Genomic DNA, 17492 nt, shown 5'->3' with positions numbered 1-17492 from the left:
CTCTCAGCAACCACTTAAAAACTCATCTCTCTCATTTATGCTGAACTGTATTTCTGGGATTACTATGCGCTCCAGAGACTTGCTAATACAATGCTGCACACAATATCTATCAAACTGAGTTTTAGTTCTCTGCTATTGTTGGCTTATTCAGCATCCATCAATGCTCACAGGAGATACTTGCACAATTAAAAGGCAGTTTGGGTTATTTTCTGCCTTGATTTCTTTTATTTTATTTTTTACCATTATCCTGATCAATGCAAAGAATATTTTATGAATACAGTTTGGATTGTGCAATGCTTTTGATTACAATTTAACATCTTATAATTGAACCCACTAACCTTATCAATAACCTTAATGAGTACTTAATGTTAACCCTCATGCTCTGTTTGGGGTCCTGGAGACCTCAGTCCCTCTGTCACAGCTCAAAAAAGAATAATTAACACCACTTTATCAGCTTAATACTTCATGACATTTCCTAATTATTTGAGAATTGCTTATAAACCTGATTTTAACCCGATGACATGTTTCGGAAGTTGGGTACAGAAAATAAAGCATTACTTCTGTTTTGGGTCTTAGAGACCTCAACTGTAAAACATTGTTAAATATGATTGGTGCTGACAGAACTTTTTAAGGAGCACTTCCCCTCCAATTCCCAATTAAACTGGATTTCTGTTATTCAGGTTTTGTAACATTTTGTTCATAAGAGGTCTAACAGGAGGTTTGGGTCTTACTGACTTCAAACATTGCTTCTGCTTCGCTTTGTCAAAGCACTTTGTAAAGTCTGTTTTTAAAGGTGCTATAGAAAGAAATACTGTACATACAGCTCTTTATCTGCAAAATGTTATTTTATGAAAATAAAATGAATATTTGTCAATGCATAGCCCAAATAACATAAAATAAGAATGACTAAAAATCTTGTGGTTATTTCTGTATTCTGCTCTGACTGTGTCAGAGGAAGCATTACCACTTCAGTACTTTTCTACATATTGTGTTTTAACAAGGTCAGAAGAAAAGAAAAAAACATTTGGTGGAAACATGGAATCTCTTTTAGTTACTGTTATTATTTTTACACACACACACACACACACACACACACACACACACACACACACACACACACACACACACACACACACACACACACACACACACACACACACACACACACACACAGTGGAGTCTGTGGGACCACAGAGAAGAAAAGCCAATATAAATAAACACAAGGATTGTTTACCTTGTTCAGTCTTCTAAAAAACAAATTTCTGTAGATATGCAATGTCACCTTGAAAAATACTTCAATTATGAATGGGGAACTTTTTCTTTTCAGGGATTTTTCTCTGGTAAAAACAGGCATAGATTTCAGGGAGGAAGCAAGGGACACATGCCCCTTAATATTAGTACATTTTGGACAAAACTAATGACATTTACACCATAAACTAATATTTCCCTAAACATTTTCAAGCGGACAGTGTTAAGGTTCATTTTGAAACGTTATAGATTGCAGATTACTGATTACCCTGATAAAATGTAACAAGTAATGCAACTATTTTTATTACTTTATTAGTAATAATAAGTGAGATAACTTTACATTTGATTAGTTTTCTAGTTAATGTTTTAAACCAACAAGGATGAAATATGTAATTCTGGTTTAATACACTACTTAAGTTATTTGATACTACTACCTCACTGTCATTCATTTATTACCACTGTTGCTTTTTAACTGCACTCTTATTTATTTATTTACTATGAGTGGTGTCTTTTAAATTACATTATTTTACTACTTAGCACTTCACTAATGTTTTGCGCCAGACTAAATTGCTGTTGATAATTTTGTTGTATGTATATACAACATATAATGACAATAAAGTCTGATTCTGATTTTACAACTTAATTATATCTAACAATCTACTCCAAAACACTGCTTTGGAGGACCCCCAAACCTCCTGTTTTATATTTGTCCCTCACAATGTTGAATGAAAACCTACACCTTTGCCTACCAAAGACATAAACATAACAGAGAACCTACTGATAGGTGCCTGACGCAGTTTGTGTACCGTATACTACATTACAACCCAACTATTTGGCAAACACTTCCCTGAATCAAACACAAACACTCTGAGGTCTTCAGCTATGAGTTAACTCTTTCCTTTTTGTGGCTGGTAATTCTTCGTCCTCAATCTAGGAAGCCTTTGCTCCTCTTCACACTCACACTGTGACCTCATTCACCTCCAGACAAGTTAACTATGCCCTCACCCCCCCACTCCCACTCACCCTTGGTCCAAACTGCAAGAGGATGAGTGGTGCACCACTTAAAACGAGCCGAAACAGAGGCGTAGCCATCACCTCCCCACATTCACAAATACCCCCTTAAATGAGGAGAAGTCAAAGACAGAAATTCTAATCACTTGCCTTCCCCTCCTTTTTTGTTGAGGGAGATAAATAAAGAATAGAATACGATTTGAACCGAGGCCAAAGGCAGGGGAGGCACTCAGAGTATTGTTGGATGATCTCCACTTAGTGGAGGCAGGGGCTGAAAAGAGTGCTGTCTTGTTAGTTAGTGTGTAATGAACAACTTTCACAAGCCAGTTGGTCAATAGGAATCACAATGTTCCATTCTTGTGCTCTTAGAAATTCACATTGAAGATGGCTGGCACGTAAGCGCCTCGTCTTTAAACAAATAATGAATGAATTAATACGAATATCGTGATAAACAATTCATTTTTATCTGGTATGTTTGTCTCATATTGGCCACCAGAGACCTGAGCTTCATCTTTCATGTCGCTGGTTAAAAGGAACGCGAGTGGAGGCGTACAGAGGCTAAAAAGGACCGCCTCTGTTTGGTAATCGTTCTCTCTCTATCTTTTCATATGACCAGACCTTTCATTCCATCCTTTTCACCACAAAAGAAAAAGAAAAAAGTTTGTCAGTCCCCTGTTTCTTTTGTTGTGTGCTTTCTTCTCCATGCTCTTTCTACTTTTATCCTAATCCCAGCCATGCATGAGCGATCAGTTGTGTCCTGTTGTTTCACTGTTCTGCTAGTTTTCAATCAGTAGGGTTCCTCCTTTGTTCCTTTTCTTTGCCAAACACAGAAAAGGTAAGGAGAGGAACGAGTAATGAAATCTCCTCTGTAGACTCAGGCCTTTGTATCCCTCATCAGGATTTTTAGATATAGCTCTGACTGTAATTAAGGGGGATTGTTGCTGTGATGCGGCTCTCCGCTGCCTTTCCTGTTGGTCTTTAGAGAGTTAGAGGAAGGCTGCATCAAAGCGTATATCTGGAGTCCAGCAATCACGGGAACTGTGCTGTTTTGATGTGTGAATCCAATAAAAAAAGATCAGCGGACATCAGAACTTGTCGAAAACCAGTACCTGACAGGCCGAGACATGACTGTTTTTGTCTGCAAGACACAAACAGACGTCTGAGCATCTGAAAATCTACCTGAAACTGAAAAGTGAATTATGAACAGACTCCTGCAGGAAGCCACTCGGGGTTGTCCTTAAGGCACCTCAGAGGAAGCTTTGATGCTCCTTTGAAAAGCTAGATTAAAAACAATTTTACATTATTTTTATTTTTATCCAAATGAAAGTTTACTTGAGTAAGACTGACTGACAATATATTTTTCAATTTTCGCATTTGCATACAGAGAGACATCCAGATCTGCAGAACATGTGGTCCAGTGCGGAGACGACTGCTGTGTGCTTTTGCTGAGGTGATGGTTATTAGCGTGATCATGGCACTATGCTCTCCATATGGGCTCAGTGGGGACAGGGGCTGAGGCCCGTTCAAAGGGACAGTCATTGTTACAGGCTGATCTCTAATCTCTGTGGTTGTCTGCCCTAATTAAAAGTCTTGTGGGTGTGTAGGGTGCCTGGGCCTCTGCTCTGCAGGAAATTATGATCGCAAACGTCTTCCTGTCGAGTCCTGCACTTGGCACTACAAAGTGATGCGGGCCGCCGTTACCTGAATGGGCTGGAATCAGAGCAGACAGCCGCATCATCCCAGCTCTTAGTCTATCAGGCCGTGCACAAGTGGCCATTGTTGACGCCAAAAACGGGATTAAGGAGGGTCTTCAAGGGAATTGATTTTCATGTGAGAACAATGGTGGGGCGCAGAACACTGGGGCCTGGGTCTGAATCACACGGCCAAAGAGCTTTATGAAAAGGGGTGCGCCGCGAGCACTGAGATTAAAGCAATCAGGTTCTTTACCCCCACTCTTTTTGGATAACCCTCCTCCTCCCTCCCTCCTCCCTCCCTCTGTCCTTGTCCCCTCGGCACAGTAATTTTAGCCCAAATAATGACCACAGAGGAAAGCCTGTTCAAAAAGTGTAGAGGAGGGGAAAAAAAGGCACAAGTTGTTTACTTTTCTCCACATTTCCTTTTTCACTTTGGTCGAACAAAGGTTCAAGAGCCATCGAAAGGGCGGAGGTATGTGGATCATGATTGCAGAATGTCTGAGCAGATTCTGGACGCTCTGTCCAACGCTCCTCACAGCCAGGCCAAAGGCTCATCTGTGTGTATAGAGAAAAGCTGTGGGGAGTGGGTATCTGGGCTGGGAGGCGACATGGTTCTTTGGCGGGGACCAGTGTTGGGGTGAACATGACGTGTCACTGAGAGGGGATCAGGGGTTACGGATGAAAGGGACGGCCGCCTTGTCCTCTGTCTTTGGCCGACTGCGTGCAGCTGTGGGCACCATTGTAGACATGCTCATTTGCATACGTTTGGCAGGAGCTCCGGGAGGCAGCACAGGCCAAGAGGAGCGGCCCTGTTTAAAATGGAGGCGAAAGGGCGGGCAAGTAAACACCCAGTGTATGCAGATACATACCCATACATTATCTGCACTACAGTACACACGACAGCAGTGGCCAAGAGAGAAAAAAGGCTTGTTATTCCAGTGTCAACATGTAAATATAAACAGTAGTGAGAGCGAGCGTGAGTCGTATTTCAGTGGGTGATAAGGCCATGTCACCCTGATGTCATAATGACAGAGTGAGTGACTGAAGGAGTGTGCTGCGTGGGGCTCTTGGCTGGCGGCGGAGTGGGTGTGTCCTACCCTGACTAGAGACAGGTTTATTGGGCCTGATGAGTGCTAAGCTCCTGTGCCTAGCCACAATGGAGCCTGTGATCTCCCTTTGTGGCTCATTGGGAAGCACTGGTGCGCTCGGCAGCCCCCGCTCTGTCATTAGACAGATTGTGAACAGGCTGCACAAGGCCCAGCCAGGGATGACGGAGCCACCAGCCACTTCATTAGGGGCATTATGAAGAGGACTGAAGCTTTCTTCTCTCCGCCTGTGTCCAGAATTCACAGGTCTGTTTAATCACATAATTCTCCTCAAGTGCCCCAAGGAGGCTGCAGCACAGCAAGAGCCCTTTAGACCCATGACAACTTGGAGAGATTAATTATATTCATCTTTTGGAATATCTGCAGAATAAGAGGGAATTTGATATTGGCTCGCTTTTATTTTTTTTCCTCTCGTCTTTTTCCAACCAGCTCTTTGATGTCCTCCTGTTATTGTTGGGGGACGTCTGTGCAACCCTCTGCTGCCGGAGCTTTGATATGCTCCAGCAGGGGTTAAGGGTTAGCGTCCAGAGGTCCAGGGCCAGGACGTCCTAACTTCTGTCTTGGAGAGGGCTGACCCCTGGACCCGAGGGTTGGTCAGAGAGTCTCCAAATTCCGCCTCCCTTTGATGCGCGCTCTTTCACAGCAGTTAATTAGCCAGGGTGGCTAAACGTTTAGCCTGGGCGTGAAAGAGTCTGGGATAGCATGTGTGTCCAAGACATTGCCCGCTTTTTTGTGTGTCACAAGGTCTTTTGAAACAATGTGGTTCTTGGACAACTTGTTTGCATAAGATAGTGGGTGAATGCTGCAGTCTTTTCACACGAGCTCATTCACCGGGAGGAGTTTGGAGAAGGCCTTTCTGGTAATGAAGAGAAGTCCTTGACATTTCACTCATTTCCTCTAATCAACTACATGATTCCCCTCTTTTTCTCACTCTTTGTTTGCCGTATGTTACAGGAATCCATCCAAAGGAGCAGTGAAATAGAAGATCCTCTTATTCTGGCAAGTGGCAGTTGCTGCCTCTGAATTATTTCAAGCTACATATCTCTTCTTCATGCAGTATTTGAGTTGCATTAAAACACATTTCTGGGGGTATGGCTTTCATCAAGTATCCAGTAAGCGCTCAGAGTTTTCAAGCAGGATCCAATTTTCTCTTCATTCTGTTCTAATGACTGCTATAAGCAGTCATGAGCCAGACTGGTAGCCCCAGCTGTAGCATACTGGATTCATCACCGCTTTAATATCAATTCTTCACTGCGGCACACCAGGGATAATAATTTCCCTGTGTGTCTGTAGGTAAGAGCAAATAAAGCCTGTTTGTTCAGTTTTGGAGAGGCAGTTAAACTCCCCTTTGTGTCTTGGTGGTGAGTGCACAGGCCTACAAGGTAATGCATTGTGTTAACAGCAACAGACCTGAATTAAAGGGATACTTTGCTGTTTCTCAACCACCTTTGTATCATCACAATGTGGTAAACCTCTCTCCATCTCACAAGCACCCAGCTGTCCCTGCTCATTTCTCTGCTCAAATTTTCCAATTTCTGCTGGCTTTTGGGGTGTCTCTCGAACTACAGATCGTACTTCTGCATTTTCGTACGCCAGCTACCACCATGGATGTATTAAAAAAAGCTGAATACAGCGTCAGTGGCAGGGCATTGCTCAGTGGTACATGAAGCCAAACAGTGTGATATCTGCAGTATGAAATAAACCAGAGCTTGAGCATTGTTGGGCCCATATAGCAGGCGCACTTAAGACTTCTGCCGCTCAAGTGGCTGACTTCCAGTTTAGCCCTTTGCTGGCTTTAATGGAGCTAAAATACAGGTATTCATGACTTTTGCAATGTTATCAGACCTAATGGATCAAATACCAATAGCGAAAAAAGTCATTTCGTGAGGGTTGTAGTGCTTAAAAAATGTATCCACATCTCTTTTACAATGTAAGTCAATGTGGAAAAAGTCTTTTTAGGCCCCGTGACATCACGTGATGTACCTGGATGGGAGTATAGAAGCTGAGAGAGAGACCTATCTCTCTCTGTCTTTCAAACTCAAACTTAGATCAAACTGTAAAACTAAACAGTGCTGTTTAAATATAAACCAAGACTCCTCCTCTACATGTATTAGTTAAATGTGTTCAGAAACATGTTCTAAAGCAGTTTGTCTCCTGTATTGCAATAACCTAGTCTGAGAAAACGTAGATCAAACAAAAAAACTAAGCAGTGCTTATAAAACATGAACCAAGATTCTGTTCTAAAATATTTTCAAAAACAAATATTATCTTGATGTTTGTTATCACAAGCAGGCTGCCATATTGCTTCCTAGCGCACATTACATCACTCACCAGTGGCAGCATTTATTGGTTCAGTGCAGTGCATTATGATAACTGTAGGATTTCTACCTCTTGAGCAAAAGTGAATGCCACAGCCCTTTTTCTCTTTTTTTCTCTGGTCACGTAGCGCCAATGTCAGGAATACGGCACAGACAGTCTAGTTTTATGGGGAGACAAATTTTCCAACAGTGAAATACTTCTTGAAGATCTGGCAATACTTGAAATACACGTGTGCTTCGCACTGCAGCAGCTGTAAGTACAGTAGGTCATTAGGCACCGGTGACATATTTAAGTTTTCTCTTCCTCCCAAATCTTCTTTAGCCTAAGGCAACCTTCAATCTCTTGCCCACAAAGCAACATCAAATAAAATTTCATTTCATGTTGTTTGTGCTTCAGATAGTGGGAGGAGGGAGCTAGGTTGGGCCTGCTTGATATTGTAGAGATATTGATCTGCTATTGAGTGCATACTGTGTCCAGACAGTTTCCGTCCCCAGGGACTCAAACACTAAATCATTCTCTCATTTTGAGCTAACTTGTATGTCTGCTGAGCTGCCAAAGCTCTCCGGGAGGACAAAATTTAAAGTCAAATACTCTCATTCATTCTTCCTGCCTCTCTTTCTTCTGTCTCCAGCTTTGCATCCAGCTCTCACACCATTGCACCATATACAGATTCAAACGTAGCTGCTGCCACAAACTGTGATCTTAAAGACGCGTTCCCAAACAAGACCCTTTTGTCTTAACAAGCATGAAAGGATTTTCGGAGATTTACACTCTGCCTGTGATTTAAACATCAAGGCTTAACCTATTTCTTTATGAATATGGAGTTGCAGGGGATGGGGCTGCTCTCACCGTATAACTTGATGATTCACTCATTTGTGGAGACGTGGAGAGAAACAGCTTTAACTGCTCCGTTGCTTGAATATGTATCTTATGTGTCTTATGTGTATGATTACACAAGCACAATGTTTCTGATGAATGATGGTGCTGTAGTGAGACCTGTTAAAGGGAAAGTTCAGTTTCCAAAAATGATGCTCATTCACATGGATTACTGAATTGGCCTATCAGGTACATGCACAGGCCCAGGGGTCCAAAATGTCAGGGTCCTTCCTCGCCTTCACCTGCAAAACGTTGCTCTAAAAGACTCATACCGACTTAAAGGGGACTTACAAAGAACACAAAAAAATGCAAAACGACTGCAAAGACATGCAATGCAGCTGCAAAGAGACACCAAGAGAGTCACAAAAACTATGAAAGGGGCAAAATAACCACAAATAGACTCAAAATGACTACAAAGAGATGCAAAGCAACTATAAAGAGAAAACTAAAACGAGACTGAAGCCACAGAAAGATGCGTTACTACAAGCAGATGCAGACCAACAACAACAAAAGGCGAAACAACTATAAAGTCTGTGTGTCTTGCTTCCAGTGGTGGCGCTTGCCATAGGCGATATAGGCAGCCGCCTTCAAAGCCATCCCGCAGGGGGAGCTAAAATAATGCACAGAAAAAAGAAGTCAAGTGACTTATCACAGTCTGAACATTACGCGATGAGATCTTCGATGGGTAGTTTATAAGTTATGCTGAGTCAAGTGGAAGTCAGAGGGATGTATGTGGAGAGAAAGAAAATGAAAAATACAACAAATCCGCCTCCTGAAATCAACAGGAGCCGGGGGCCGCGGCTAACAGCCAGCAGAGGTTGCATTGAGTATTCAGTAAAGATGAGTACGAGGAGAAGGCACATTGTCATGTTGTGTTTCATGTAATCTTGTAAGATGTACATTTTGATGAGAAACTTTAACACCTGTCTGAATAAGAAATGTGTTGATGTTTTTACAGCAAGATAAAATAGATACAAGAGAGGGAATTATGATCATTATATATAGTAAAAAGGCTTTTGAGGCAGTTTTTTAAAAGATGTTTTTCATGTGAAAAGTTAGATTAACCCTTTGAAACCTGAGCAAATGGGTTTGATTTCTTTCAATTATACAGAGAAAAGGTAATGTGCAACTTCACAACACATGGCACAAAAAATAGCAAGAAATTAGTACAAAGTTACAAGACAGCTCCCTGAAAACGAAGCAAAGTAAAAGTAAAAAGTAAAAGTAAAAAACAAAATCAAACAAGAAAATGGTGTGATATTAGTGCAGAAAATAAAAAATATATATATGTGGGGTTTTTTGTAACATAATTTTAAATATATAATTCTAATGACTATAAATATATTTTTCTGGGCATTTTCCCTAGTTTTTGATCATTTTCAAACAATTCTTCCCCATTTTCTTCATCTTCTCTTACTATTTTTTTTTGCAATTTCTTGAAAAGTTGGTCATTGCCTTCTCTCCAATGTTTTTTTCAGAGAAATCAAACAAATTTGCTCAGGTTTCAAAGGATTAAATAGCTTGTGAGAGGCATCTGAACTCAGAGCAAGAAAACTAAAGTTAAACCAAGTCTCAAAAGGTTGAAGGTTGGGCGAGAGGACCAAATATGCCAGAATGGCCACTGTAGGAGAGGTGGTGGGACCCTCTGCATGTCTGTGCCCGGGGTCCCGTTGTCTCATAATCTGCCCATGTTCATGCATTACGGGAAGAGGAGCAGCCGCTGAGCTTTTAATGATACGTAAACAAATAAAATCTAACTTTGACTAAAGCAGAAATCATATTTGATTTCAAACTGCTCTTCACAGCTGTTGCTCACACAAAATCATCAGATTATGAAGCATTCTGTATGTGGATCATGAATCAAACAACCCTCATACTCATACAAACTATTTTCTCAATTCAGTACATCTGTCTGATCTGATGATTGCTGGAGCGTACAGTCCCTCCATATGTGCTGTTTTGTTTGTGTCTATGTGTCTGTGTATATCCTTTGCTTGGTAGTCAGCACAGGTTTTGGAGTGCTCTGCGCCTGTTCTTCAGCTTGGCCACCTGCAGCTGGGGATCGATCATTTCTCTGGCACCGAAGCCTAACCCCCCCACCTACCGACCCCCACCTCCAGAATACCATCCCGTCCCTGGCTGTATCAAGCAGACCAACAGGGGGCTGCCTGTTTCTCCAACTCTCTGGTCTGAGTGAAGTCCACATCCATACAATGTCAAAGGACATAGATCCCAGCATGAGCTGATAAACTCAAAAAACATAAACCACTGTCTGACCAAAGCTATTGTGTGTACAGATGCAATGTCATGTAGAACAATTTCCTTTGCTAAATTATTATTTTGTTTGGTATCATATATAGCAAGAAAACAAGTGTTTTAGGTACAACTTGACTGTACTATCCTGAACTCTGAACTGGACATAAACATTTAATAAATAGTTGATAATAGGCTGGGGTGGTATCACAGTGTCATGCCCCTCTTTCTAATAACCAGATGTGGAGCTGTTGTAATGAGGTGCTGTACTGTAGTGCACAGCACGCACCATCAGAGGTCAGTCTCGACTGGTAGGACAGACCGCTGAGCTAAGAAAGGTGATGACTGCGAGTGGTGGGGTTAATGTTAAAACGCATTCACACCCCCAACTCATCAAATACAGATGCTTGGGAAGTGGCCCTACACGTCAAACTATGACACTCTAGGAACCCCCTCAGGATCGGTTTTGGCTGCACAGGGAGGGCGTGTCACGGTACGCTCGTAAAATGAGGTGTCCTTTTAAAATAAACTTTTGTTCTTAGAAGAACTGTACAGGTTCGGCTCATTAAATGCAAACAGTCTCTTTTCAAAATAAACTTCCAACCTACGTTCACTTAATTATTAGGTTTAAAACTTTAGGTTTAGGCAATAAAAGTGAGTAGTTAGGTTTAGGAAAAAAAAAACACGTCATGGTTTCCCTTATCACACATACTAACATAATGTCAAGTCACATGACATATACTTGCACAGAATACTAGACATACTCGCATATTACATTAGTGACATATGTCTATGTATGCTATGTTGTTATTAAAATACTTTTGACTTTTGATTTCACACGGGAAATGAAATTCAACAGTCTCCCAGGTAAAAGGCAGGTAAATATATGTAGGTTAGGTTTAGGAAAAGAAACATGAGGAGGGCATACCTTAAAATGACTCTAAGTTGACTTGGTGTCACACGGTTCCAAACACTGGTCTCCTGGGGGAAAGTCCTGTGTCTGAGACCCATCAGCAACCTTAACCTGCCGCATTACAGGGACTCCTTCCTTCTTTACTCCTGTCTGTGCACGAGGACAGCCTAGGAAAAAAGATACCACCAAAGCTTTGTTGATAACACATAATGTAGCTGTAAGTAGATATTAGTGTTCATAAACATATTTGTCAACAAGTGCGACTCCCTCTGTGGGCACCCATAAGTGGGGGCTGGTTATTTAATAATATATAGAGAAGGTGGAGTGACAAATATTGCACATTTATGCACTTATGAACCATAAAATATTCATATAGTACTTGTAACTACTGAATTGGGGTGTGTTGTGTACATTAAGTTATGCAATTGCTCACACAGTCACTCAAAAACAAAGACACAAGATTTGTAACTCCTCCACAGAGCAAAGGTACCCATCTTTGTTCACTCCAAACACTGAAACTCAAAATACCTCTTAGTTTAGATCTCCTCCACCTCATCAGTGTTGTCGTGGCACATGGGTTTTGACAAGAACAAACTGGTCCTACTGAAGAAGTGGAGGTTGTGCCAGACCCTTACAAGGTACTCCCCGCTGCAGATCCAGAGGAGAGAAGTTTCCTATTATCAAGGACTCTCCCTTAATGATGAAAGTAAACAACATGAACAAGAGTGTTTAATATTTCATGGCCCACCCACAGGTGCAGCAGTGTGCTGGGAATAACACATACATCCACACATAACAATGCAGGTCTGACTGAGACGAGGGTACTGTCCCTGTTGCAACTGGCCGGATCTCCTGTGTGTGTGCGTATGTTTGTGTTTGTGTGTGTGTGTGTTGGGTCTTGAACGTATTTGCTGCCTCAGTCCTTTTTCACCTCTCTCTGTGGTGATATATGGAACATATGGGAAATTATTGTGGGGTTATAAAGGGCTGTTGACTCCAGCAGACATGCAATAAATTAGGCTGTTTGTGCAGGGGAGGAAAAACACGGGCTCTTTAGGAACACTTAGTGCAGATTTCCTGTACAGACTTCACTCTCCTTCTCTCCTCTCTTCCTTTTCTAACTCCTTCTCGTATCCTTGAGCCTCCGTCTCTACCTGACTCCCTCTCACTGTTGTAACACAGGCCACAGCACAATCTCATTCTGTTCTCCTAGTTGGTGGTAACACAGTGGGATATATCCACACAAATTACACACATAAAACTCGTAAAGCCTGGAAAATATTTTAATAGTTTCCGCACCCCCTTAGCGGCAACAAGCTGCATGTGCAGAGCTGGTGAGCACCACCAACATTATTGGTGCAATTAAATGTGAAACACAAGAGGGGAACACGGGGGAGAGGGAGCCCAAAATGGCTGTAAACAAGGAAAATGACACTTGACAAGTTGTAATTTATGGACGTCGTTTCAAAGGCAAGAGACTCACCGTTCCTGCACAGGCAGAGGAGGAAGAATAAGGCACAAGGATGCCGGCATTAGAGGAACTATGCACAGAATGTTAGTGAATCAAAGCCACACAGAGACAAAAAAAGGGGGGAAGAGAAAGCTGTGACTTCAAAGTGGAAGCATGATGAGCAATGCACAGAGAGAGAGAGAGAATAAGAGAGAGACAGGAAGTGTGTGTATGTGTCACAGAGAGAGAGAGAGAGAGAGAGAGAGAGAGAGAGAGAGAGAGAGAGAGAGAGAGAGAGAGAGGAAGCTTTGCAGGATGATAGTACCCAAAGCAAGCACGGGATGGGGGGGCTGAGGTGGGGGGAGGCCCCTGGATACAGGCGTACTCATCTCAAAGAATGCTAAATCACACACACACACACACACACACACACACACACAGGCTTTCTGAGGAAGAGACGCCATTAAACAGAATAGAATAGGACTTGAGTACTGTCATATCCCAAACCCATCCCGAAACAAATCAGCGTCACTATTTACGTGTTTACTCTCTTTCCCAAAATGAGGACAAAACTGAACCAAAACAGTCGCTGCAAATGAGCACGCTAAGGAAACGTTTGTCATGCTTGATGAAAGCCTCCAATGTTTCCTTCAACAGCAGCAGCTGAGGCCAGATGTTTACTGTGATAGTTACACTTGGTTTTCACTGCAAATACGCTTCCGTTACTAACACAGCACACGTTATACCGGTGTAATTTTAGATCACACTGCCAACAAAGTGATTTGAAATGGTCTATTTAATTTGTTTAACATATTGACAGTGTTATAAAAAAGTCTTGAGATAAGTGGCACGCTCTTGAAAAGTGTATTTGAATCAATTTGCACCTCTTTTAAACTTCCCTCGACACAAAAAGGTTTCTAAAAAAACTTGTCTTTAAGTAATTTGTGATTTTAAGCCACTTGACTAAAGGCCCTTTTTTTCCCCACGCACAACCCAACCCCGCTATTTAACAGCTCTCCACTTTCTTATCTGCTTTTCAAGAATTACATTTAAAACCAAACGAATAAAAGGATCTAATGCATGTGGAGCACATCATAAGCTTATTCTTCAAAGTTGTTGGACCTGCTAAAGGCGCTGAACAGTGAAAATTGTTTAATTTGAGCAAACGGCAATCACTTTACTTGAAAGTGCTTCGTCTCTCAAATGTGATCCATTTGTTTGCAGGATTTCCATAGTGGACCAAAGGAAGTAATGAAGATTAACCGAAATTTTGAAAGTCTTCGCAGCATATACGGAAGCCCCCTTTGCCACATAAATACACAAGTTAAACTCGCAGTGTAGATATCCTGTAATTTGCAAAATGACAAGATGCTCGTCTGATGCACCAAGCACCTCCAATTGCAGCTCATTAACTCAGTCAGGGGGAAACGTTCTACAAGCACGGAGAGAAACTATTAAAATACTTCCATTAACTGGAAGGAAAAATACCCCGGTTGCAGCCCAAAGTGTCTTCATTTGGGCTCAAATGTGAGATATGCCGTTGCTATGGTAATATGGCAATGGCTGTAGCCCTCCTCCCAGCTGTTGGTGGGTTTTGTGTGTGTGAGAGAGAGAGAAAAGGGAAGAGGGAGAGACTGTGTGTTTGTGTGCGTGCACGCATGCATTGATGCTGCCTCCGTGCTGTGTTCCCCCTTTCAGTCTTCAGAATAGTGTCTCTACTAATCCGTGAAAGTTGCGGCGCTCTGAACCAGTGGCCAAGCCTTTTCCCACTGAACCACGGCCCAGGGTCTGCGCTCTGCTTTACACTTGATTGGTCCCTCCCGTGGCAGGACTCCCCTCCCTGCTGGGCGTGGGCCCGTCCCCCTCGCTGGGCTGCTCAGCGCTGCCTAATCGCCTTCTCCCCACCATAATTACCAGCGCTGAGCCCGGGACTCACCAACACACCATTAAAGTCTGGCCAGCCAGTCCTCACCAGCCCCTCACACATCCAGCACTTAGCACAGGCCCAGAGACGGGCCTAAGACCAGGCCCGACTCCACCAACAGAGCACCTGTTCATGCCCGGGATGCCCCGCAGCACTGTGGACTTGGCTGGGTGCTGCTGCTGGGTAGGAAAAAGAGAGGGGGTTGGCAGCTGTGCTGTTGTCCTCCTCCCCCCGCAGTGGAGGTGATGTGTTTATTTGGGCTGGGATGCTGCAGTGAGAAGCTGTGAGAGGTAACTATCTCCTTGTTGTGCTCTACAGAGTACCAGAGAATCCACCCTGCAGAGACAGAGCCCTTTGATATGTGACCACTTCAAACCCACACATACAATGAAAGCAGTCAGTTGTGGAAATAGCCCAAGTTGATGTTGTGTGGGCAAGGTGAGACAAATTTGCTTTGCTCAAAACCAACCCTGCACTTTATTTTTCCAGCCCTCTACACTTTCAGGAAAGCAAATAGGAAACATATTGTACATTCTGAACGTCTGCAATCCTGCAATGTGTGTAAAATCAGAAATAGAAATACTCCCACTTTCAATTTTGTTGTACCCACGAGGATCCAAATTTCAGACTATTGCACCATTGGGGAGAGCATATGGGACTGGCCAGGTGAAACGCAGTGACCTGGCAAACAGTCCAAAGCATGATGAGAGTCGGGTACACGTCAGAAGGCACTGGGTGTGCTGGCACAAACAGTACCCAGAATGTGGATCAGACAGACACACAGCACTCGTTAGCTTATTACTCTCTTATTAGGAACATTTTTGCCTTGCATGGATTGGCAGAGTCCCGCTAGCCACCCTCTTCACATGGCCCAGGCTCTGTCAGAGCTGATCAAAAGACATTTCTTCACATCTCCAGACGCCAGGGAAAAAAGGAGAAGAAAAGAGGGAGAGAAGAAAAGAGCCAGAAGGGGGCATACTGCTCTCTCTTTACTCTGGTCTTTTGGTGAATGAGGACTTTTTCACAATGCCCTCTCCTTTTTCTTTATTTTTTTTTTTTTTTCATTCTTCCATTGGCAAAAAAATAGAAAGAAAAAAGAAAAAACAGCATTTCCCATCGCGTTTCACCAAATTGTTTTTGCCATATCAAAAACAATTGTCCTCAGGTGAAGAATGCGCCTGCAAAATTACAACCATTCCAGGGGGAGAAAGAGGTCTTCACAAATCTGACTGGCTTCCAGGCAGCCAAGACCCCCTCGAAGTGGTAATGAAAAGTGTAACTTTAGCCTCCCAGCTGTACGTCTCAATCCATAATCCTTCCCCAAAAACCTCACCGTAGTGCCGCCTACCACTCCCATGGCGTTCCCAGCCTGTGCCGGGCTGGGCCTGCACTGATTTATGTGGCAGTCCCGTGTCATACTCTCAACCTGAAAAGGATTTGCTCTCTTATATTTACCAGGGTGGTCAGGGCAGCTCTCTGGAAAGCCCGGTCTCTGGGCCTCACTCCCAGACCGTCTCTTTTAGCCCTCTGTGCCAATAACCTGGACATTTTGGACCTTACCAGAAACAGACGAGGCTCCAGTGTTTCCATAGTGGTGTGTTTCAGCAGTGCAGAGGTGAGTGTCTGTGTGGGCGTGTGTGTGTGTGTGTGTGTGCGTGTGTGTGTAGCTGACAACATACAGCAGCTGAGTTAGTACCTGGTCCGTGTCACAGCGTTCAGGACTGGTGGCTCGGCCTGTGAGGTGACAACGGGCCCATAAACCTCTGAAAGCAGACACAGTTAGTAAGTCAGCATGTTTCAGTTGTTAAATCTGGGGTTTATTTTGTTGATGGCGTACATTCGCGTAGCCATGTTTAACTGCTGTTTCACAAAGATGCAATCATTTGGTACATAAAACGATCCACACACATTTTTATTTCAGGCTCAGAGAAGTGTTGCAGTAAAGTGTTTTACAGTAGTCTCCTGGCAGCGAAGGCTAACTGCTACTGTGCAACACTTGATTAAAAATGAATCGATTCCCTGTGAATTATTCCGGCAAAAGTCGAAAAGGAAGACGCTAATTGGTAGAAGTATAACTAATTGATGACGTGTGTGAGAATCAGGGATTTTCAAAGAGTTGAGAGACATAAGAGAGAGCAGTCTTCAGCAGGTCTGTCCATCACGGTCTCTCCTCGATGGTGCAGCTGACGTGGGTAAAAAGTGCAGATTGTGCTACTTACCCATACAGCGTGACAGAGGATCCAGTTAGAGACGAGGGCTGGACACATGTTGGGAGGTGAGCTGTCGTGGATGGCGGTGGTCCACTCCGCCACTGTGCATCCACTCCAGTCAAAGTAAACAAGCCAAGGTGACCTCTGGACAGCTGGGTTTATACATCCTGGGGTTGGTTGTCTACGTAGTGTGGCGGTGGGAGCAGCGGGTGGTTGACGCAGACTCTAAGGAAGGGATCAGCTCATCTTATTTATGTGTGTGTGTGAGTGTGTGTGCACCGTATTGTGCACACTATTGTGTCTTGTATGCATGTGCATTTGTGTGACAGCCATGTGGTTAATACTAAACACCGTCTGGTCCATCCTGAGCAGGAAATGAAAGCATTACTGCTCAGAACACGCACGGCGCATGCCTGATAAAAATCCACATTTTCCACCATATATCTTTCTTAAAGGCGCAAATTAAGAGATCTCGCTCCTGCGAAATG

The 17492-nt window shown here is 43.1% G+C and overlaps 2 long non-coding RNA genes across 9 annotated transcripts in view; one reads left to right on the top strand and one right to left on the bottom strand.

Annotated features, from left to right (window-relative positions):
- LOC121947725 (uncharacterized) overlaps nucleotides 1-17492 on the bottom strand; it is a 54484-nt gene that overhangs the window by 28059 nt on the left and 8933 nt on the right. For all 8 annotated transcript variants that reach the window (XR_015777237.1, XR_015777240.1, XR_015777236.1 and 5 more), the window contains exons 2-5: nucleotides 17014-17229; nucleotides 16491-16557; nucleotides 11949-12068; nucleotides 11436-11587 (exon numbers count right to left, since the gene is read on the bottom strand). This is a non-coding gene — a long non-coding RNA (uncharacterized LOC121947725). The remainder of the gene's footprint in view (nucleotides 1-11435; nucleotides 11588-11948; nucleotides 12069-16490; nucleotides 16558-17013; nucleotides 17230-17492) is intronic.
- Nucleotides 15592-17492, top strand: part of LOC148188877 (uncharacterized) — a 30883-nt gene continuing 28982 nt past the window's right edge. The window contains exon 1 of the long non-coding RNA XR_015777243.1: nucleotides 15592-16409. This is a non-coding gene — a long non-coding RNA (uncharacterized LOC148188877). The remainder of the gene's footprint in view (nucleotides 16410-17492) is intronic.

The sequence above is a fragment of the Plectropomus leopardus genome, chromosome 8 (genome assembly GCF_026936395.1).
Source record: "Plectropomus leopardus strain MGB_pleo_1.0 chromosome 8, ASM2693639v1, whole genome shotgun sequence".
NCBI lineage: Eukaryota > Metazoa > Chordata > Actinopteri > Perciformes > Serranidae > Plectropomus > Plectropomus leopardus.
Note: the sequence above shows the minus strand (reverse complement) of the source record. Positions and strands in the feature narration are given on the sequence as shown.